This window comes from Meleagris gallopavo, chromosome 4, assembly GCF_905368555.1.
Source record: "Meleagris gallopavo chromosome 4, MGAL_WU_HG_1.1, whole genome shotgun sequence".
Classification (NCBI taxonomy): Eukaryota; Metazoa; Chordata; class Aves; order Galliformes; family Phasianidae; genus Meleagris; species Meleagris gallopavo.
Window position 1 is genome coordinate 13,624,317 of NC_139407.1, and position 23,439 is coordinate 13,647,755.

Below are 23,439 nucleotides of genomic sequence, written 5' to 3' on the forward strand. Positions count from 1 at the left end.
AAAAAGAAAAAAGAAAAAAACAACAGGGATGAGTTTGTTTTTTCAACATTTCAACAGCAGAACGGGGTCGGTTCTGTTTGTTTGTATTGGTAAGAATGATTCTAATTAAAGGAATGTGCATTCCTGCCTTTGATCAGCAGCAGCTCGAGCACTTTCACTCAAATACGAGCAAGATGGGAAATCAGGAAATCACCTTTGCACAAAGAAGAGGTCTGCTTGGACTTTGGGGGGAATTTCCAAAAAAGTCTGTGCTTTGCACTGAATGCAAACAAAGCACTGGTATCTACTGTCCATTGTCTGATCTGTTTCCTATTTTCGTTTTCATGGGAGATAGCTTAATTTTGATTGTCAAGGCAAGCATTTGCTTATCCGGCATCATAAGAAGAAATCTATTTACAAAACAGTTCCTGACCCTCATCTGAGTTCTGTGAGAATGATAAGGGGTTAGTGGAGAGCCCCCTTCTACTGGCAAAATAATTCCTAGAATTACAGATCATACCAGAGGATTTTAGGAAGAATTTGAAGAATAAACTATTAAAAACGTCAAGATTATTTTCCTGACTGCATTACCTACAGACATAAAGATTACAAAACCAAGCATTCATGAGAGCTGGAGACACAGATGTGAGATACTTTCAGTTCTAAAAAGCTGCTCGCTAAGACAGCCCTGGGCATGGTGCATGCTAAATAAGACACAGAATCTGTGGAATAAAGGTGTCTGATTCATTTAAGATACATCATTACGCACTTGTGCACATGCCTAAAGTGCACAAAGGCAAACTTGCAAATACTTTGGGAAAGCATCCTGCAGGATTTTATAATGTGAAGTTCTCCCCCATATCATCTGGCACCAGTGACTCCCCACTCTCTTTGCAGTAGTGTGGGTCAGCATGAGCCCCCACAACCCACTGCCAGCCCCTGGGTAGCACTGCAGTGGGATGTTGCCTTCCTTGTCAGGCTTCATGCTCATGATTATCTTATACAAGTGCCCAAGCATTATCAAGAGCATGTCAGGGCTGCAGGACATATAAGATATTTGATTCCTCACAGCCCCAAGCATCCCTAGTACATGTAAATGGTTGCTTTTCTACACACAGCTACAGCACCCAGTAGGCCGTGCTGGGAAGCATCACCTGTGTTTAGAAAGGTAACACGCACATCGCACCTGCTTGAGTCAACACCTCTCCTGGGCACAGCCAGGCAGAGGGAAGGTACCAAGACCTTCCTGCAGCCTCCTGACGCTTGGCCATGGCAACCTGGGGCCTCCCTGGGTTGGTTTCTTGCCAAGTGCATTCTTCGGGTTGTGAGAATCGATGGCAAACCCCTGCAGAACAGAAAGGCATGCCAAGCATGCTGGGGTCACACCAGGCTCTTTGAAGTCTCCCTAACCCACTGTCATTAACCTTACACGGTTTTGCATCAAAAGGGATCTAAGCAGGCTAGGAAACCTGCCCAAGCTAAACAAACTCTTCCTTGAACAGGTGCTTGACGTCTAGAAACCAGATAGCACACTCATCTGCCTCTACAAGAAATGCAGCCCTGCATAATTAAGGGTAAGCAGTCTCACATCCAAAAGAGAGGACTGAAAATTGTTAAACAATGTTTGCTGCACTGAATCTAGCATTACTTAACATTAGGGATAAATACATCTATAGTCAAGCCCAGAACTTGTATTGATAACAGAATCTCATGTAAATGCAAAAGGTATGAAATCAGGTGGCATGGTCTTTTAATGATATTTCCAAGAAGTGATACCTAGGTAGTCTAGAACTACAGCATATAAGAAAAAAAACGTTCACAGCTTGCCATCGTGGTCCAAGCTTCTTTTGGAAAATCATTTCCTTCAGTAAAAGCTTATACTGCGTTTATCAAGCTATAATAATTACACTTCAATTTCAAAAAGCTACTCAAATACCTTGTTTCTACTACGAACAGAAGCTGCATTCTGCAACCTCTCCATATCTACAGACTTGACATATTATCATTTCTCAGAAACTTCTGACAACTTGTCAGGTCAGTGTGATACAACTGAAGAGCTCCCTACACCAAAAACCCATTCACTGCAGGATAAACAGCAAGTGGGTTATCTAAACTGCAAGTTTCAAAACCCACGAATTTCTACATTTATAGAAAGGATGGAGTAAATTAGAGATTCCAGCAATAGTTGGCTTTCATTTGCAGCCACAAAATTAGACGGCAACCAAGGTTTTAAAAAAGAAATGAAACTAATGAAATAGTACAAAGCAAAACGTCTAGGAATATAGGAACAGCCCAAGTCACCAACGTGATAGGTTGTGAGAGGAAAGCTTACTCTTGGCATCTTAACGAAACGTGCAAAATATTACAAACTGTTACTTGAAATTAGTGCATGAGAAGCATTAAAGATACTGCAGCAAAGCCTGTGCACAAGCATATCCTACTTCCTATTCCTTCTCTTTCACTGAAAGCAGTTGCTAAAGCATGTGACTAGCTCTAAGATTGCTCAAGTTATGCCAGAGATGTTCTGACCAAACTCTAGGGGTTTTTTGTTCACCTTCCTTTTATTACTGTATTTCATTTCTAATATTCAACCCATGTCAAACTGGCTTATGTATGCCAGCCTTCCTCACAGAAATGGAAAAAGAAACCCTGCTACATATGTCACACGCCTGCTGATGTTCCAGGGAAAGACAGGATGAAAGTGGAAAACGTTTAAGAATATTTGATTTAAAAGAAAAATCTGGGAAGAACTCATTTTCTGCTAGTATGAATATGTTTCCCCATTAAAATTTGATAAGAACAGTCTTAATGGAATACTGCAACCTCATTCACGCTTTTGCATAAAGTGATCTGAACTGGCAAGAACAAAGTTTAAATACACTTCTTCCCCACTAACTGTCCACAGCTTTTTTTACGGCCTGCAGGGACCGGTATGACTCATGCCTATGCTGTTCTTCAAACACTCTATTTTAAAATGCAGATTTTTTCCACTAGTCTATTGTGCCATACAAGTAACTGCAAACTGCAAGAAACTAAAATTAGAAGACAGACCACTATTGCCAAGGGGATTAGAAACTTAGGCTGTGTTGATTCAAAAAGCCGAACTGGTTGACCACTATGAGGGAATCTTTTATGTTGACTTCTGCTACATTTCTGGCAAACTTCATTTGAAGTCTCTTTTGGCTACAAATTATTTGAAGTCCATGTATTTGGGAACAGAGAATTGTTTCCGGATTTCTGTGTAACACTACTCTCAGTAACCTCATTTTCTGGAATGCCACCCAAAAAAAAAAATCCAAAAACCGCAACTGTACAGTGACACTCTTTTCATGTGCTTCACAAAAAGCCTACAAACTTTTACTGATTCTGACTAACAAAAACTTTGGCAAAAAGCTGATTTAAAGAAATAGTCAGTGTTCAGTTTAGACTGAGCAATCAACCTGCCAAACTGCTAAAGATATTAACCATGCCTGTAATGTAGAGCAGCACTTTAGGTTTGGGAGGCTGCCGGTTAAAAGCTAGAACAATAAGATAACCTTCAACTGAAGACAGAGATGTCAGTCTCCTTATCAGTACGCTCCTTCAAAGAGCCACCTGAATTTTTCTTCCTTTCAGACAGACAGCTCTAAGATTTGTGGCAAGATGTGTGGGCTATAGTCAGAAGTCACCACATAGCTGCTCTCAAAGCAGTATCTTCCTAACAGAAAATGTGGGTAAGCTTTGTGCTTCTTTGTGCAAAAATAGAGGGGAAAAAAAATGCTTAGTACTTGATTTGCCATGTCACAGAGGACAGTCAAATGTCTCCTACCAGGTGAGAATATCAAGAAGGAAGAACATTTACACTGACTGGAATTCGTGCACTTCCCTGCTAATAACTATTTACATTGCTACATCGTGTGTGCCTAGCTGAAGAACAGATTTTTTTCTCTTTCACCAGGTGGACAGCTGGTGGATGAGTTGCACTCTGAAAAGAGCTGAAGAAATGTCTGTAGTGAGCTGCGATCACTGTTCAGTATGACACACTGAATGTCGAAAAGAAAAAAAGAGGAAGAGTCAGCACAGAGTCTACACTGATCTAAAACACAGGTCAACAGTTCTAAGACACTGAAAATCCAATTCATTTCCCATTTCCAACTTTCAGGGGACATCTATTACAACCTGAAAGGTATCCGATTTGAAGAGCTGTGATCCTAAAGCTGTTCTCCAAACAGAGGCAGGGTACAACAAGGTTAAAGAGATGGCCGTAGCAAAAGAAACCTCATCTCAGAAGGAAAAGAAGTGAGAAAAACCATGACAGTACCCACCCCCACTCCCCATCCCTATATGCTTTGTTTTTTTTTTATTGCAGCAGAAAGCGGAATTCCAACTTACAAGGTTAGCAGATACACAAGAAAGATATAAGAAAACCAGGACAGCAGCCTGAGGAGTATTCATACAGGCTGTGAGAACTACCAGCAGATTGAATTCAAGCCTCTCTCTTTGAAACCTACTTTCTTTATCTACATCTGGCAGTTAATATTTGTTTAGTTTTATCTCCACCTATATATACAAATAAACAAAGTATCTTCAGCTTCTCAGCATAACTTGTCCTCAAGCATATACAACACTTACAGAAATAGGAGCCAGTGGTTAAAACAAAGTAAATCTTTTCTCTCTGCTAAAGGTATACTGCCTGCTCCTCTAGAGCTGCACCTATCGCCTGACTTTGCTGGAGCTTGTTTGTAGGTCAGTCTGCAACCAGCCAGCTGACAGAGTCAAGAAGTGTTTTGAGGGGAGTTTGAAATTATATGGACCAAGGCTGGGCCCCTGCTATGGATCTGGCTTATGCTCTGTACCAGGAGTCTGAAAAGCGTTGTCTACATCACTGCAAATGTGGTCCTGCTCAACGAAAACTCCAGCCTGAAAGAATTTATCAACTGATTCTTTCCAGACAACACAAGAATTTCAGGAATGCAAATTAGCTTTCTATCTCTGACAGGTCTTTCTAAACCATGTACCAGTTCTTCCAGCTTTTCATCTCCCCAAAAGAAAATCACCACCCTCAGAAATACTCTGGAAGACCATATGGGAAAGAATAAATTTCCTTGTACTCAGATGTTAAGCACTAAGTACACCCCCCTCCCCAAACCAGCATTACAGCCTTCAAAATGTTTTTAACTGAAAGGAAAAAGAGAAGCAGCTTGCAGTGGTTTCCATATAATGCAATTATACAACCTTCTGTCTGTAGGGGTGCCAGAACTGAATTGCATTATTCCTATCGAGGCCTTTGGAATTGAGGTGAGAATATTATCTTGATCTGCATTAAACTAATAACAGAATTGAGTATATTTGCTTCTCTATGTTAAACTAATTTTAGGAACCTCCTATTACATTTGTTAGCACTTTTGGGGAGCGATCTTGAAGCTGGAAAGGAAGAGAACAGACAGCTCAATGTGTATAATAAGGGCTTGTCAAATAGCATCAATATTCCCCAGTAGTAAGGTTGTCCGTTCAAAGAACGACTTTGAGATGCAGGAGAGATTCCAGCTTACTGGGACCAAATGGAGTCAGAGGCCCACAGGCTGAAGGTTTAACCAGGCTACAGCAGCCAAAGATTAAACTTGGCTGGGAAGCAGACAGTTTCATGATACCGTTTCCACCTTTGCGTTATAAAAAACACCCTGAGGCAATGGCTGGGAACCACAAATTTCCATATCAGCGCCTCTTTACAGACCAGAAAGGGTGACTTTGGGCTCTGCCACCATGTAGAAAATAGCAGAGAAAAATCTTTGAGAAGAGGAGGTTATTGTGATTTTCATATCTCATTTCAAAGCTAAGGGAAGGTGACAAAAAACAGCTAAACATGTTTTACATCAAGAACAATCCTAGATGAGAGGTCTGCCTACTCTGGAAGTGTTCCCATGTCATCCACCACCTCCCAGTGAAAAATACACATTTTTCTACTATAATCATCTTCACTGTAACACAGTGACTTTCATAAACCAAGTAGTCAAAAACAACTCTTGACACAAAAAGACACGGGCGTATCCTCTTTTGGAGATAGCTTTACCAGAAGAAGTGAATACAATTTCCTCCTTAACCTAGTTCAATCAGTAAGCTGGGTTGGTTTATACAACTATATATAGTAGCACATCTTTGGCAATAAATGCATCTTTTTTTGCTCAAACTTGCTAGGAAGTGATTATATGAGCAGCTTAACTGGCAGATCTGAAACAGCAGCAGCAGACTGTTGGCAGGATGCACAACAAATACCTGGAAGTAGCCCGAAGGGTGGCAGTTCATTCAGCCAACATAGCTGGGTTGGAAGAGGATGTGTTCACAGAACCAAATGGTCAAATTCAGAGGAGCCAAAAAAGACACTCGATTCCCTATTGGTAGGATAAGCGATCAGAGTTAACCAGGAACTTGTGGTGCTGCTAGATTTTAACCCAGATCATATAATCCCATATACGCGCTGCCTTAAACAGCACAGAACCTTTTCTCTCCTGAAACTGGTACCTTAACTTTAGAGGGTGGCTTTCTTTGAGAAAGCCTTGACTTAATCCAATATCAAAAGATTTGTAAGAAAGCACAGTTGGGTTATTTATTGTTACAGTTACAGGACCTTCTCCTGTACTGGCTATTCCCAATTCACTGGCACATACGAAAATCTACAGTGTCAGGGCAGACCAAGGAATCTGCTCCACAAGTGCTTTGTACAGATAGATACACAGGTAGTACTGCTAGAACACATTTCATTTATTCAGTTCAAAAAACAACTTAGTTGAGTAAATAAGTCTTTGGTCTATTTATTTTTATTTTTTTTTAAAGGGTTCCAAATTCTGTTTCTGGTACCACACTGCATGTGACTTTAACCACCAGCTCACAGGACAGATATGCAAAAGAACTATATTCTGTTGAGAATTACATATTAGCAAATACACTCAGGGTCAGCACTTGCTAACAGCAACCAGCCTCGGTCAAGCCTTGGACTGGCGGTCCCCTGCTTTCAATTTAGAAGGCAGGCTAGAGAAGCAGCACAAGGATTAATACATACCAACAGCTGAAGTACAAGCTTTTCCAGAGACCCTGATACGTGCGCTGGCTACCCATATGTTCTGAAACTCAAACCACAATGATTTCCCTACTACTGCTTAGGCCAGCAAATGAAGCCTGCATTTCCATTCTGCAGGCATAAAATGATACACCAGAGAAACAAAATCTAGTAACTTCTTACGGATTTGAGAGGTGGTTTTTCCCGTCAAGATCGGAGTCAGATATTACTCATTACAAGCATTTGCACCAACTATAAACTTGAGAACCAACTGATTTTTGTTATGAGAGATATGTAATCACAACTCACTTATAAAACACCTACAAGTCTCAAGTCAAAGGCAGGCCTTGCACTGCAGCACCAGCTCACAAGATCATTTCACTACAGATTCTTTTCTCCCAGCTATACTGGCAACAGCAAAATATCCCTAGGACAGGGCGACCCACATGCCAAGACATCTGTGTTACTTCTGCATCCCCAAGCAGCAGTTCCTACCCTGCTCCAGATGTTAGCAGGCTCACCTCAGCTGTTATCTATTGATCCTTTCCTCCACAGCCCTCTGTACCCACCAGCAGAGCAGCTCCCATGCAAACATCCCTACCACTAACTGCTCAAGTCAAATAAGGCAGACTGGCAGAGCCTTACTAGTTAAAAACATCCATTTCACTTCAACAATTTTGCCAGCAGATTTGAGAAAGCATTTCCTTAAAAAAAAAAAAAAAAAAAAAAAGAGGGGTTGTGATGAGCTTACCCAGGCAATAACCTACAGATTTAGGGAGGTGTTTATGAATGGCTGCGGTGGTGCAGACTAAGACCTGGATTTTGCAGAGATGCAGCTGAGGAGCATCAGAGTTTTCTTTTTACCAGTCCTGCTGTGAGAACAGAGCACCCACAAACAGCTGGAAGAAATATTATCTTAAGCTGCTATGGCTTCTTGTTAAGAAGAGATCTGAGCTCCTTGCCAACAGAAGAGCTCTTTCCACAGCTTCACTGAAATCTAATGACGAGTTTGGTTAGTGTACATATAGCAGGTAAGAAGTGAGACTCTGAGACATGAGCCCTTGTGGCTGCATCAGCAGAACTGTTGTGCAAATTACGCTTTCTATGAAAAATACCTTTGCAGAATTGATCATACTTGCAGCCTTCTTATGTAATCATAAAATTGTTTTGCTATTATAAAGGCACACTCATTGTCCACGAGTTTGCACATAAGTTTTGACAGATGACTTCTGAATATGTAATGAGAAATAATATGATAGACTACAACTTAGATCATATTTTGGCATAAAAATACCAAAAAGACACCAAAAACTTAAAAAAAAGCCTTGTCAGCTTCAGGACATCTACAAGCTGACTTAAAGGACACCTTTAAAGGCTGTATCTGCAAGCTTTTTCAGAAATCCACTTGTACAAAAGCCTGCAATCCTGGAAAGGAGGATTGAAATGTACAAAAAGGTACAAAGCAAAAGACACTACAAAAAAAAAATATATATATTTTAAATTCCTGTTTGAATACCTGATTTTTACTTTTTTTAATTTAGAATCTGGCTTTGTGGCCAATTACAGGCAATTCTTCTCTCACCTGTTTAACAAGGTCTTAACAATAAACCAATTACATGTTAAGTTGCTGCAGACCTGATATGCAAAATTATTAATTACTTGAACACAGTAGGTTAATTTGATTAATCCTTTTATCAGTAAAAACATGAGCTTCATTAAACATTTTTTTGTTTGTTTGTTTTTTGCTTTTTGTTTGTTTTTAAGGCTGACAAAGCTCTCTTATTCCATAAAAAATTTCCTTCCATTTTAGCTAGGATCAGTTTCTTGAGCCAAGAGGTATGCAAAAGGCAACTTACGCAAATATTTTTATTTAAAGCCTTACACTATCATAATTGCACGGTAGCTTTACAAAAGAAAGTTACTTTACAGATAATTGGAGTTTACAATTTGATGCTCAGGTTTAAACAATACATAAGAACTTTGCCATAAAAATACATAGCATCAACCTCAACTAAAAATTAGACACAGCTAATATTTTTTGTGTTTGGAAAAGAAATCAGAAGAAAATTATGTGAAATTATTTAGCTTTACTTTTGAGTACTGAGAGTAAACAATTCCTATACTTGATGTCAACCTACATAATATGAATTCAAGCACTATTACTTAAGTTTCTTTTGTTTCAAAAACAAGCTGGAACTTTTCTCACAGAGCACCCAAAGCTATAAAGACAAACAAGAATTGGGAATGCAATGAAGTAACACAAGAATAAGTCTGAAGTATGTGCTTTCTCAACATCTCTTCGTTACCCATGCCTAGCAATCTTCTGCTATTTTCTTCAAATTGCATTGAACAGAACACTGAAAAGTGATTATATGTCCAAACCTTAATAAAAAGTCGAAATCCACTACTCCATTGTGTTTGCAATTACATTTCCCTCCTACTTACAGGATAAAAAAGACTACAGTTTTGTATTCATGGTGTTCCAACCACTATGTTTTAAGTTGTGGCTGGTAGTAAATAAGTTATTTGCTAACTAGAAACACATTATATAGCCTTCTATTTAAATTAGAAAAAAAAGACATTTTTGTTAATAAAATATTGCTTTACCTCAAAAACATTTCTAGAAGCTTTGTGTTTTTAAGAAGTTAGTGGTTTTCACTGCAAAACAGAGATGGTGGCCAACAGCTCATGTCACTCATCTCTACAACAAAGGAAAAAAAAAAAAAAAAAAGGCAGCAGACCAGATTCTCTGCTGCAGTTTTAACTCAACTCAAGTTCAAACGAGAGGAGAAAAGGTCTTTGGGAAAAGAGGCTGCTAAAATAAAAAAAATAAAAAAAAAAGAAAAAATCATCGTTTTGGCCTTCTTCCATTTGCCAGGCCAAGATGCACACCTCCAGACTCTAATGAAAGCAGCCATACTTGACTGGGGTGGTCCTGCAATACTGGGAAGGAACCTCTATCTCCACTTCAGGATTACTGCATTGGGGCCAGAAACAAAATGAAAATGACAGCAAGCCAGGACTGCGCATCACTGGCACCAAAGCAACGTTTACCCTGCTTTCTTAAACCACCACCATGCAACTGTTTCCACAGTCAAGATAAATTATGTCCTAAACTACACACTGTAACTCCCCCTCAGATTTTCCATTATACAGATAACACCTTCTGACAAAACAGAACCAAACTGTTTTTACCAATTTCTCTCTGTATTTTTGGATGAATCTTAGTTTTTTCAGTGTGAACTATTACCTTGAAACTGGTTACCCAAAGAAACAAGCTCCTTAGATAAGATGAAGCATGCTTCTCCACTTCTTTTTAATCTTATTACTGCCTACAGACAGTTAATATGGGACTCTTCGCTCTTTACTGTAGAGAGCAGAATCACTCTGATTTTGAACAACCAAACGCATTGTGAAGATAGTACACAGTCTATGCTGTTCCCCTTGCCAGGGGAACATATCAAACAGAAAACTTCTGTCAAGAAGCACAGCTAAACGTTCATGGCCAATACATGGTATTTAGTCAGCTTTTGTGCTCTGACGGCTGCATAGCTGAATAGCAAATCTTACTGCAACCTTCTTGCCAGGAGATTTAGCCCTCCTAAGAGCTGGGCTTTGATGCGTCAGAGAGGGAAGGATAATTCTTGTATTTTCTTGGGAAACAATGCAATTGTGATTGTGAGACATACTTGTCTGAATTAGATGTATAATACCACGTCTCTTAAGAGATGTTCTGAACTTCTAAAGCTTGCCTGCCTGTGATAGGAGCTATTAAGGAGTCTGCTTTAATGGATAAGCAATACGACAACTCCCTCAGAGAATCAACTGGTGCTGCGCCGAAGGACTTAAAGTGCAGTCCTACCATTGCACTTGCTCTCAAAAAGTAAAACATGGTTCTCATTGAGATGCCTGTCTCATCTTCGTTGAGAAATACATGTGACAATCTCGAGTTCCTACATCTCTTCTGAAAGAATTTACTGCAAACAAATGGATTCGTGAACAAGATCCAGTGTAGACAAAAGAGCTCTTGCCATGCAAATGTTAGCCACCGTTTTGAATCTGGCTGCAGTGAAAAAACCCTTGAAGGAATGCATCATCTTGGTGAGGCAGAAGCAACAAGCTCACTAAGTTAAGCAGAGAATCACTGTTCCACCAGCCAGTATGGTATTCATTTTTGCGTCAGTACTGCTCCAAAAATTGACACATTTGTCCCCAGACTACTGCCTGCTCTATGAGACATCTTGTTTTCTCTTAAATCCTGACAACGTGGGAGACCAAACAATAATCTCGTTGCTGCCCCCCGCCCCCTCCTTTGAGGAAATCAGTAGCCTGCTGTCTGGATTACCATGGAGCGTGGGTACCCATGGGCCAAGTGTCACAACAAAATCCAGTATCTGTCTGGTAAGCTATGCCATCTGATATGCACTTATCATCTGATCAACAGTACATGCTGAAACAGGAAATCTCTATAACCAAGAAGGTGATTCTTTTCCTCCTTTGGAAATAACTGAAACCACAATAGCTATTATAAATTCCTCAACAGATAATGTTTTCAGCTAACCAAAATAAATCTATTACCTATAGGTTCAAGATCTCAATGAATCAGCACTGCAGCCAATGCTGACTGTACTCATACTCTTACTCTTCTTGGTACATGCTGCTTAAACTAGTATTGACCAGAATAAATACTTTCCATTATTTGCAGCTGACATCTGTCATAATCATTTGCCTGTTTCTCAAATGGGAGATATGTTTGTGTTTCTCATATTATCTTCAGATGGAAAAGAGTATTTATTTCATTCAACTTCCCATTTTGAATTAAGGCCAGTTTCAATTCTTTATCTATGCTATTCTCAGATGAGATCTTGCTCCTGGGTGGTATTTTCCTTCAACACAGGTGTTCAGGTGACTTCTCCAACATTCAGTATCCACCCTGCCCTGTGCTTACTGCAAATTATGATACACTAAAGAAAAAAAAAAAGTACTTGTTCAATTCATCTTTCTTTCCATATACCTGTAAAAGTAATGTGAATTACAAATGCATTTCCTTTCTTCCTAATTAAAATAAAATTTTGCAGTAAGTGTAGAGGATAGGCTGTAGGAACAGAAATTACTTTAACAGTCATTAGTCAAAATAAGAAAACACTAGATCAATTGGGATTATGCTTAAAAAAAAAAAAAAAAACCTCCTTGAATTCCTTGATAGGAATAGGTTGTAAAATTCCACTCAAAATTTGTATCAAATATCCTTTCCATCCTGGTTCTTTCAGAGACTGTTCTTTCAGCATAATCTTGCACTACATCTCTATATCTAAGTTGGAGAAATACGGATTTAAAGGCTGAACTATTTCAAGGATAAAGCGTTGGTTGAATGTTTGCAGCCAGAGGGTTGTGGTCAGTGGCTCTATATCCACGTGGAGGCCGGTCACTATTGGCATCCCCCAGGAGTCTGTCTTGGGATGGGTGCTCTTTAGCATCTTTATCAGTGACACAGTCAACGGGGGATCAAGTGTTCCGTCAGCAGGTTTGCTGATGACACCAAGCTGAGTGGTGCTGTTGATACCATAGAAGGAAGGGATATCATCCAGAAGGACCCACACAGGTTCAAAAAGTGGGTCCACATAAACCTGATGAGGTTCAGAGCCAAGTATAAGGCACTGCACGCAGGTCAGGGCAATCCCAGTGTCTAGAGTCTGGGAGAAATACTCACTGATAGCAGCCTTGAGGAGAGAACTTGGGGTTCTGGTGGATAAAAAGCTGGATCTGAGCCTGCAGCTTGCACTTGCAGCCCTGAAGGCCAACTGTGTCCTGGACTGAGCCAAAAGAGGGGTGACCAGGAGGGACAGAGAAGTGATTATCCCCCCCTCTACTCTGCCTTCATGAGGCCCCATCTGGAGTACTGCATCCCAGCACAAGAAAGATGTGATGCAGTTGGAGCAGGTCAAGAGGGCCATGAAGATGACCAGAGGGCTGAAGCACCTCTCCTATGAAGAAAGATTGAGGAAGACATACTTGCTTAGCTTAGAGAAGAGAAGGCTCCAGGAAGATCTCATTGTGGCCTTTAAGGAATTAAAAGGAACTTACAAGCAGGAGGGGAACTAACTTGTTATACAGCTTAATAGTTATAGGACAAGGGAGAACAGCTTTAAAATACAAGAGGGGAGACTTAGGTTAGATGTTAGGAAGAAATGATTTACTTGGAGAGTGATGAGGCAGTGCTATGTCCTATCCCTGGAAGCATTCAGGGTAAGGCTGTATGGGGCCCTAGGCAGCTTGATCTAGTGCGTGGCAACCTTGTTCACAGCATGGAGGTTGGAAACAGATGATCTTTAAGGCCTTTTCCAACCAAAATCCTTCTATGATTCAATGATTCTATGACTGAAAAAAATAATAAAATGAAAAAATGTGACACCAATGTAAAATTAGACAAATGCATGTATGTCAGCAAAGTGGACTATCACAAGGCTACCAAGTACAGTTACTAAATGCCTTCCCTTCAAAACTTTTATCTTGCTACATGTTTAATTTGCCTAGTCATATTTCCACTTGCTCTACCTCTGAGTATAATTCTGCTTTAACAATACACATTAAGGACCAAGATTGTGGTAATTTCATGATTATTTTATTTTGCCTCTCATTTTTGGAGAAGGTTCCCTAATTGAATACTAAACATAAAAATGATTCATCACTGATGAAACACTGAGCTTCTGACTTCAAAGTACAGCTGATAATACAAACTTCAGGAAGGGAGAACTGATGTTTTTTGCTGCATAACCCACAGGCTGATTTGTCCAAATCCCAACATACTGAAAGTCCATCAGCAGAGTTCTGTGTAGCAGAAAAATCCACAACAGAACTGTTAAAAGCCTGTCTTCTACTACAGAAACAGACAAAAGTGAAAAACTTCAGCAAGGCGTTTTCTGCTGGCAGCTGACTGACAGCTTCAGTTTTGGCCATGGGTTGTAAGCACAAGGAGGCATCCAGTGCAGATCAAGGAGGACCCTCAGCATAACAGAGGCAAAGCCATACCGTCTCAAAATGCACTGCAAGTTTCCTGTTATTTCCAGTCTCTCTCTGAAAACTTTGATGTGTTCTCATTCAGTTGCTCCAAATTTTGATTACTCATTACACTCTCATTTCTCCACTGTTTTCAAATTCCGTAGATAACTACACCATTGTTCTTTCCCTGAAGGCGTTAGCAAACTTCTCTGAAGTCAGTATAAAATACCTTTCATGGGGCTAGATTCTGGATTGAATGTCATTCTACTCAATCTACAGCATTGTCTTGTCTTTCTTTTAGTCTTGAAAGCGACATCACCTCTGAAGATCCCGCCCACGAGCTTCATCACAGAATCCACATGTAAGGAGTTTAATGGAAAAAAGCTCTTTTAATCTGTTCAAAACTGTGCGTCTCCTATGAATTCCAACCATCAAGCATTAACCAGGCACTGAGCACAAGTGATATGCCCATAAATATTACAATAATGCAAAAGAATGTTCTAAATTTTTCAAAATATTTAAGGCAGGAATGCACATAAGACATTCCAAGAGGTGACCTTTAGACACATTCTACGGCAGAATTTTTCTCTCCCATGTATCAATCATCTGAGATCACAAATTTTAAGACGATGTCTTAATGAGATTTTTACTTGTACCACAAACATCATTTTTTATATTTAGTGTGAAACGCTTATCTAGACATTCTGAATTATTTTATAGCAAGGGCTTAAGTTACCCACTGGCTAAATACTTCAGCTAGACTACTTTCACACATGAAGAGAATTAAAATTAACAATGAAATTACATCATGCTTACAAACACCCAGACTTAGACGAAGTTCCACGTTACTACCTATCCACAGGCTGCAGTAAAGTACATAGCGCTTTCTGCTGTGCAAAAACAAGCCACCAAAGTTATTTCAAACTTGCCCTTGGCTTAAGCCTAAAATGTTCAGAACAAGTTTGTTCAGAAACAAACTTGACAAAATTTTTTGTTCATCTCTGCTCATCAATCCACTTTAGAAGAAGTCTTAATAGTTCCTGAATAGTAAGTATATCATGATGCCAGCAAAGTGCTCAGTATGGCCAACAAGCACAACTGGACACTGCACAGCTTTTGTACCACATACTCCTCCACATTTAGCTGCACCAATGGAAAACACTACTGCCCCCAGTAGAGAACCAAAAGAACAATCCTGAGAGGGTTTTTAAATTCACATTAGGCAGAATTAGCTGGGTTAGCTCAAATCATCCATTTAAATTGGCTAAGCTCTTCTGGCTGAGTGCCCCCAAGTCAGTATGGGAATGCTTATGAACTGCTCTGCCAAGGCCATAGCTGCCACTGAAGGGGCAAAGGAACTGCTTGGGAAGATCAAGGTTTCCAGCAGCAAGGGCTCCTGCCAAGCAAGTAGTCATCTATGACCTTCAGCTTGTGAGTTTTAACCAAAGTAGTGACAACTTCACAAATAGTCAGAGAGTCACTTACAGTGACAGAAATGCTTACATCTGCTCGACATACAGCATACGTAGGTGTTTGTTCTGAATGACTTGGCCAGCTAAAGACGTTCTACCATCAGGTATTCTACCACCTTTCTGCAGGAAGTCACTGACCCTACAAGTTCCAGCGCTCTTACATCTCCTGCATACTAAAAATTACCACGTAGCTTAAATCATTTAATAGCCTTTAAATCTTATCTAACTTTGCCGAAAGCAAACCGGAACATTCACAGGATCCCAGTTGCCAGCAAAGATTAAGGAAGGGAAGAACTTCTGGAACAGTTTCAGCACTGGGAAAAGAGGCGTAAAAGAAGAAGGTGGAAGGCATAGGTGTGCAAATAAAGCCTCCAGCCAGAAAAGCAGGATTCAGAAGATGGCATCTGCTCATCCGTTCGTAACCTTTTTTTTTTTTTTTTGCTTTTATATAACAGCATTTTAAGACAGAGACACAAAACCAAAACGCCAGTTTTTAAACAAGCAGTACTCACATCCACAAATACAGCCTGCCTCAGTATTACTGATACAGCAGGTTTGTTTTGGGATAGATGTGGTATTGTTCACTACTCCAAGTAATACTGTTGGGGTAGTGGGAAAAGAGCAAGAGGTTGAGCTGACAAGCTTTTAGGCATGTTTCTGAGACTTTCCAGTCTGCCTTCAGGTATATATCTGAGAATTCCTGGTGCCCACGGAGCAGCAAGGAGACGTAAGCAGTTAGTTCATCTCCAACAGGAAAGCAAATGGGTAAAACAAGAGAGATGAAAATATTCTCACATGCCATGAAATCAACACCTTTTTTGAGTCAATGCTTTGGAAAGCTTTTTGTAGCTCTTCCTGGAGGTTTGGACTGAGATGGTCAGAGACAACATGGGTACTTTATGAGAAGTGCTAACCCACTGATGCTTCTGTCCTTCACCAGCTGTCAGAGAGCTCCATCTGTATGAGGTGATTACTTGGTCACTGTGCGTCCCAAAGGGTCTGGAGCACTGCGTGAAATGCAGCAAATTACAGGACTATGGTAGGAATGTGCTGATCTTGTTATGAGGGTCATGCTCTCCACCCATGAAGGGATGTCCTTGTACATACCAATTACTGTGTACTTCAGGCAGCAAATTATTCACATATATGTTTAAACGCAGAACACCTAAGCTTGCACTTAGCCTCGAAATCTCTTGGTCCCACTCAGGCTGGAAGAACAGCCCACACTCCCAAAAGCTTCTCCGCTCTTCCCAGATGCAGTTATAGAGCCAGGTGAAGACGCACCAACTCCAGACACACACTCAGTCGTCTCTTGAGATTATCCCAGCTGGTGCACCCCAAACTTTATCGCTTGTATAGAGATTTTACAAGTTAGCTTTTGGCATGCATTTATATAATTGTACAAATTGTGAAACCCATCACAACATCAAAAAGAAAATTACTTTTCCTTTCATAAAATCTGGGATTTTAATGTTTGGTCACTCATCAGTTTTGGAAAAAGCCTCAATCACGAACACTATACACAATCTTATGGATTAAGAAAATAGTAAAGAAAAAGATCAGGAGATGCTAGAGGAAACAAACAAAGTGGGGGCAGCAGGACAGGATCTAACATTTTTGCAAACAATCCGTTTGTCACTTTGATGTACCAAGGTTAATTAATATTCTATAAAGGTCTTCCAAAAGCTGAATACCTCTTGAGTTCTGAATTCATGGGGCTGACCTTAGACTTTCTCAGAATGATTTTTAATGCAGTCTGTTATCAGCCAAACCCGTTTAAACACATGTCCCATCTGCCAGCACCCCATTTGCAAAAGAGCTTCTTATACTTGCAGACAGTCAAGCTTCTGCCTGCCTCCCTCTCTCCTCTAAATACCAGCTGTATGGTAATGAGCACAAACAGCTGAAAAATACTGCACTGTAACAAAGCTGGTACGAAAGGGCAGAACAACGCTTCCACTCAATGAAGCAGTTGTAGCATGAATTTAGTAGATTAGCTATTGAACAGAGGTGGGGGGAGGTTTGGAAAAAATGTAAAGGGTCTGCACAGATAGCAAGAAAATGAAAAGAGACCAGAGGGACACAAGCTACCAAAGGAAAGCCTAATTTCTAAAGTACTTTTGTTGAACCGCATGAACCAATTCTTCTTATTTTCTAAGGCTTATTCCTTGCGTACTAATGATATGCCAAATGCTATTCTGATAATTTGCACGTTCAGTTAGTTTTTAAGGGAGACAACTTGTTAATGAAAGTTTTCCATTCATTAACAAATCTCCTCATGGGTTGGGGGCAGGGGGAAACACGCTCTCCTACTTCAGTTTCTGGTACTTCCAGCATGTGTGACCAACAAGCACCATATTATCTATTAACTTTTTGCATAATAGCCCTCTCAGTGTGATCGTTTTTGAAAAGCAATTTTTTAAAACGCTGACAACATCCACGCCATACTCCAGGCACTGTCAAGCCTTTAAAGCCATGAGAATAAAAGACGTTTGCTTTAAGAAAAATTGTGCAGAACTGCACTAATCTGAGCAGCTGACACGCACACGAGGCTCGCAGTCGAGTATTTGTTTACCCGAGGAGCTAATTAGATATACGCTGTTTGCATCAAGGCTAAAAATTGCACATGCACTTTTGCACTTGAAATTGCATACATCTACTTGGCAGAGCTGAAAGGAGTACGCAGTTCTGATGCATAAAGCTAACAAGAAAATATGCTATCTTTTCCTTGTTTGTGATTTCCCAGTGGTGTCTGGAGTGTTACAACTGCTTTTGAAGAATTGGAGCCTATGCTTTCTAAGAAACATATGAAAAAAGATGGTACATTGGCATCGTTGAAACAAGAGCTCTGTCTAAAGTTTAATAACGGGGCTTTTTATCTTTTTCTTTTTAAAAAAAATCTTAATTTAAAAGCATTGCTGTTTTAATCCCTCATTTTCCTAACATTCGTCTTTTGTAGAAGTAAGGCTTGTAAGATACTTTTACAAGAGTTCATCTAATTAGCAAAATTAAAACACTGTATTGTTTCCAAAGTGATAAAGAATGAATTTCACCATCTAAGAGAGAAAAAATGTTTCCTCTAAGGTCATCATAATAGAACTCCCTGAAAAGCACATTCAATCTTTTAACCTTTACACATCACAGTTAGGGAGTTAAACAGAATACACATACAACATTGGCTGTTACTGGCTACTTCTAACTGGTGATCTTAGAACAAACAGAAGAGGAGAAAGCAATTTTCTTGGGGCATGAAAAAGCTTGTCATGCGACTGTACAACGACATTCTCAAGTGATTTTTATTGCTCACGTCTATCATAACCTTGTAATAAATTGAGGAAAAAAGTCACCATTGAAGTTCACTGGAAGCCTCCAACTAATTTCCAGTTTTAATGTAGGTCAAATCTGTTGAATTTAAGTTAAAGAATGCGTACTTCGATTTTTCCTGGAGAATTCATGCACACAATCCAACGTATTTCAAGCATCTTAAGGACTTAATAAACGATCAAAAGAGAACAGGTAGCATTTCATTATTTTGAACATGAAGACATGACATTAACTAGTGATCAGTTAATCTTAAAATCACTTATCAACAGAAGAAAATGATTTTCAGCCTATATGTTTATAATCAATCATTACAATGATTCCCATAATTTCCTGTATTAAAACTTGTCAGAGATATCGCTCTTAGTTCTTATTTTTGAATATGATCTCCAAATGGTTTAAGATGCACCAGGATGAAGATGCTTTAAAACACTAAGCCACCAAAAGCAGTTTATTATGAGAGAAAGGACAATACTTTCTCTATGGAAACATGATCCACCCAAGTGATGTCGGATCTTTCCAGACATACAGGTTTCTTCAGCTCACCTGGAGGAACTACCAGGGCATTGCGTAATTAAGTGTTGTCTCTAGATGGCATTTGCTGTGCTACGAAATCTGGGGGGTAGCTTTGTTTGCTGTCTTCAAAACAGCCTGAACCCCTCAAAATAATCATGCATCTTTTTCAGGCTTTAGATCTCATCTACAGACTGGGATGCAAAGGCAGATGCAATGAACATAGAAAGCTCAGCTTATTCTGGAGAACATACACATGAAAAATGCAAGATTCCATGAAATTCAATTGCAATCTTCCAAGATTCAATGATTTACTATTTCAAAACAAAACTGGATTTTTACAGGAACATGTGAAGTTGCCAGCAAAAATCCAAATGAATTTCTTAAGTATGACACAGCATGCAAGAGAATCATAGAACCACAGAAATGGCTACGCTTCACTCGTTGCACAAGTTTAACCTCAAAATCTTGACTGCTGTATGACTGGGACAGAACACTGCAGTAAGAAAGAGACTGGAGTGAATGTTAGCCCTGTTAACAAAACCATGACATCAGAAATCATTATTGTTTCAGACCATACAACTCAGAATGATGACCTTTCTTTGTGCAATGGTGATTTCAAGGGAGATTCAGTGCCTGCTTCAGATACCAACTTGTTCTGCTGAAGAAAATCACCAAACATCTTCAGTAGTTCTGCAGGGCCACAAATAATACAGAAACAACAGGTCCTAATAACAAATAAACGTCTTCAAACTTACTTTAATATCCAAAGCAAAAAAAAAAAACAAAAAAAACCCCACACACTAAGAAACAAAACAACAACAACAACAAAGTCAAAGTTCTGTCAATACCCCTTCGGTTTAAAGCCTAACTGCAGCTTGCCAGCACTTGCAAATACTCTTCATATGCTTCTAGCACATGGAAACTTCTAGACATGGACAGCTTTAAAAAAAAAAGTACCAATTACCTACAATAATAAATATAAAAAATATTCAGAAGAAAACAGTGACTCATTATAAACAAGAATGATCTCAACCATATAGACTTTTCTGGGATATTTCTTTATCTTGAAAGAATTAAACTGTTTCCCTTAAAAGAAATACAAGTACAAGCAAGAGATAAAATAATATTTCAAATTCTCATCTTCCATAACAGGTTGAAGAGACACGAACACTAAGATTTATAGACAGCACCACACTGCCCCTACATGTCCACCACAAAAACAACATCACAAGCTATCAGAAGCAAAAGAATTTACTGAAAACATGGTAATCACGTTACAATGTGCTTTTCTATCTTTCTTACGTATTTAGCAGCTACTCCAAATAAACAATAAAGATAAAGGTATAAAGTTAGAATACAGTAAGACATTTACTGTGGTAGTGAAAGGACTTCTTTACTTTAGACTTCATAATTAATCCTCTCTTTTAAAAACCCATCTTGATTACACAGTGGATTACAATTCCGTAACAACCCAGTTAAATCTAACATTCATCTGAAAAAAAAAAAAAAAGAATACTTAGCCATGATGAAGTTCTGAGTTAAGAACAGAACAATAAAACTTCCTACAGCATCAGTGGCATCAGGATGACAACAGAATTTGTCAATGAGTGCCTTTTCACAAAAAGTTATTCCACATTTACAAGGGCACATTATTCCACTTTTTATATGGGCAGATAGTAAAAGGACAAGGGAAAATGGTTTTAAACTGGAAGAGGGTAGATTTAGACCACATATCAGGAAAAAATTCTTTACTGTGAGGGTGGTGAGACACTGGCACCGGCTGCCCAGTGAGGCTGTGGATGCCCCCTGCCGGAAGCATTCAAGGCCAGGCTGGATGGGGCTGTGAGCAACCTGGTCTGTGGGAGGTGTCCCTGCCTAGAGCAGGAGCTTGGAACTAGATGCTTTTAGGTCCCTTCCAGCCCAAAGCATCCTATGATTCTATGATTTCTTACTTATTCCCTTAATTTTTTTTTAAACACAGTTTTCCATTACCAAGCATCCTGTTTCTTCTCATTTAAAATTAAATATTTTGTTTGCAATTTAATATTAAACATACTATTCAGGTTGGTGCATGGCTTTTGCTTTAGGTATTATTGAATTTGAGTCAGAACCTCTAGACTGGATTTAAAAATAAATAAACCAAAGGTGTCCCACATTTCCACACACAATATATACATTAATATGAAGGCTTTGGTCAAATTGGGAAGAATATTTTCCAAATAGTATTCTAATAGCTTCTCTTTATACAGTTGCTTTTCTGTTAACAACCTTCATGTAAAGGCTATACTTTGAGAAGAGCATGAAACAAAACAAAAAACAGTATATATCATTTCTAGATATCTTGGTAGGATGGTACTAAAACATTTCCTGTGATAACTGGGAAATTCCACAGTTAACTGGCACGTTCATTTGATTTGCAAATAGATACCTAATAACCATAAGCATGCGGTATTTCACAAACAGATGGCACGTTCACACAACTTGAAAGCCTTCATTATTAGAACGGTGAACTTCATTCATAAATAATTTGATATTCTACTGCATCAACCCTTAACCACTCCCTTCCGTTTTCTTCCCCCTTTCTGATTATTAATTATATTAGATTTTGATAACTATCTTGCTGATATAATTTTACAGATATTTTAAAAGAGCTTAAACCAAACAAGAGAAAAGCATTGTAATTTATATGCTGGTGAAAGTAAATTGTAGTTTTCTACCTCTTCAATGCGGCAGAGCTATTCAGTTGCAATCTGAATACTAATCCTAAAAAAATCACAAAGCACTCCAGTCCAATCTTCATACTGTTCTTAAACTACATACAAGACAAAATCTTGTGATTTTTTTCTGAGGAATAGTAAGAGAAAACAGAAGGTATTCCTTTTCTGAATTAAGGCATGTAAGCAAGACAAAACATAATAAGCTGTTCTGCATTTCACTAGCTGCTTTTTGCACTTGAGATTAGTTAGTCGATACAAGTAAATTTATTGCATTAATAAACATACATTTCTTAAACTTTTTAAAAAATTAATATTGCCTGGTTGCCTGCAGGACTATATGTTATAGTTAGGATTTCTATCCAGAGATTATATATTTTCCTATTTTAGAATGAAGTAAATTCTCCATTCATGTTAATAGCATATAATAGTATACACACATTATAGAAACATTGTGCATGTGTTTATACAGTTTGTTCAGATAGGCTAAGTAACGTATTTTCACCTCCTGAAATCCAGGGATTATTTTCCTGGAAAAAAAAATCCATGAAATGTAGAAATCTTTAATTAAGATTTAAACATTAGAAAACTGGTCTGCAAAGAAAGATTATTGCAGTAACTTAGGGATTTCCCCCATGTTACGAAGCCCCCCTCTGACCAGGACAAGGGCCTGCTGTGTCACACTGCACAAAAGCAAATATTAAAAAGCATAAACAGAAAACCTAGGATGGCAAAATCAGCCATTTTTTAAAATTCATGCTTAAAATATGCCAAGTTCTACAAATGTTCAAGGTATTCAAGGTTAGCATAGCCTTAAATAGAAAACCTTGGTAAATCTGTTCTGCATATGGAATACCTTAAATCTGCTCTGTCCACTATAGTCATATGGTAGCTGTTTAAATAAATGGTACACCAGAGTTCTTCCTTCTGTGCGCCCTCCATTAAATCCATGGGATTTTAGATACGCTATGATTTGCGAGAACACGACAAATGTCTCCATGGGTCAGGCCAACAATCCGCCTAGCTTAGCAGAGTCTGGTGATAATTTAATTTCCATCACAGACTAACACTATGTCTGTTACACCATTCAAGTCACTTGCTCATAAGCACAACTTTTTCAAGTTGGAATAAGAAGAAAGTTAAGTTTGGATTACCACCAATTAAAAAGAAGAGAGCAAAACACTTCTCCTAGTGACATATTTTGGAAATTCATGCACTAAGAGACTTCAAACTACTAGCACAATTTCCATTCTTCAGATTAATGGTAAAAAGGACACATAAGGGCGATCTCTTACTCGTGTGGGGCTCTAAGCTCACGTTTTACTGAATTATTATTACCATAGCATTGTGTGTTTACACATACTTCAGAATCCAGTTTACAACAACTTCTAACACAGCTTCTTCA

At 39.0% G+C, this 23,439-nt stretch overlaps 1 protein-coding gene across 3 annotated transcripts in view; it reads right to left on the minus strand.

Moving 5' to 3' along the window:
• Positions 1-23,439, minus strand: part of FBXW7 (F-box and WD repeat domain containing 7) — a 162,052-nt gene that overhangs the window by 39,212 nt on the left and 99,401 nt on the right. The window lies entirely within an intron of this gene.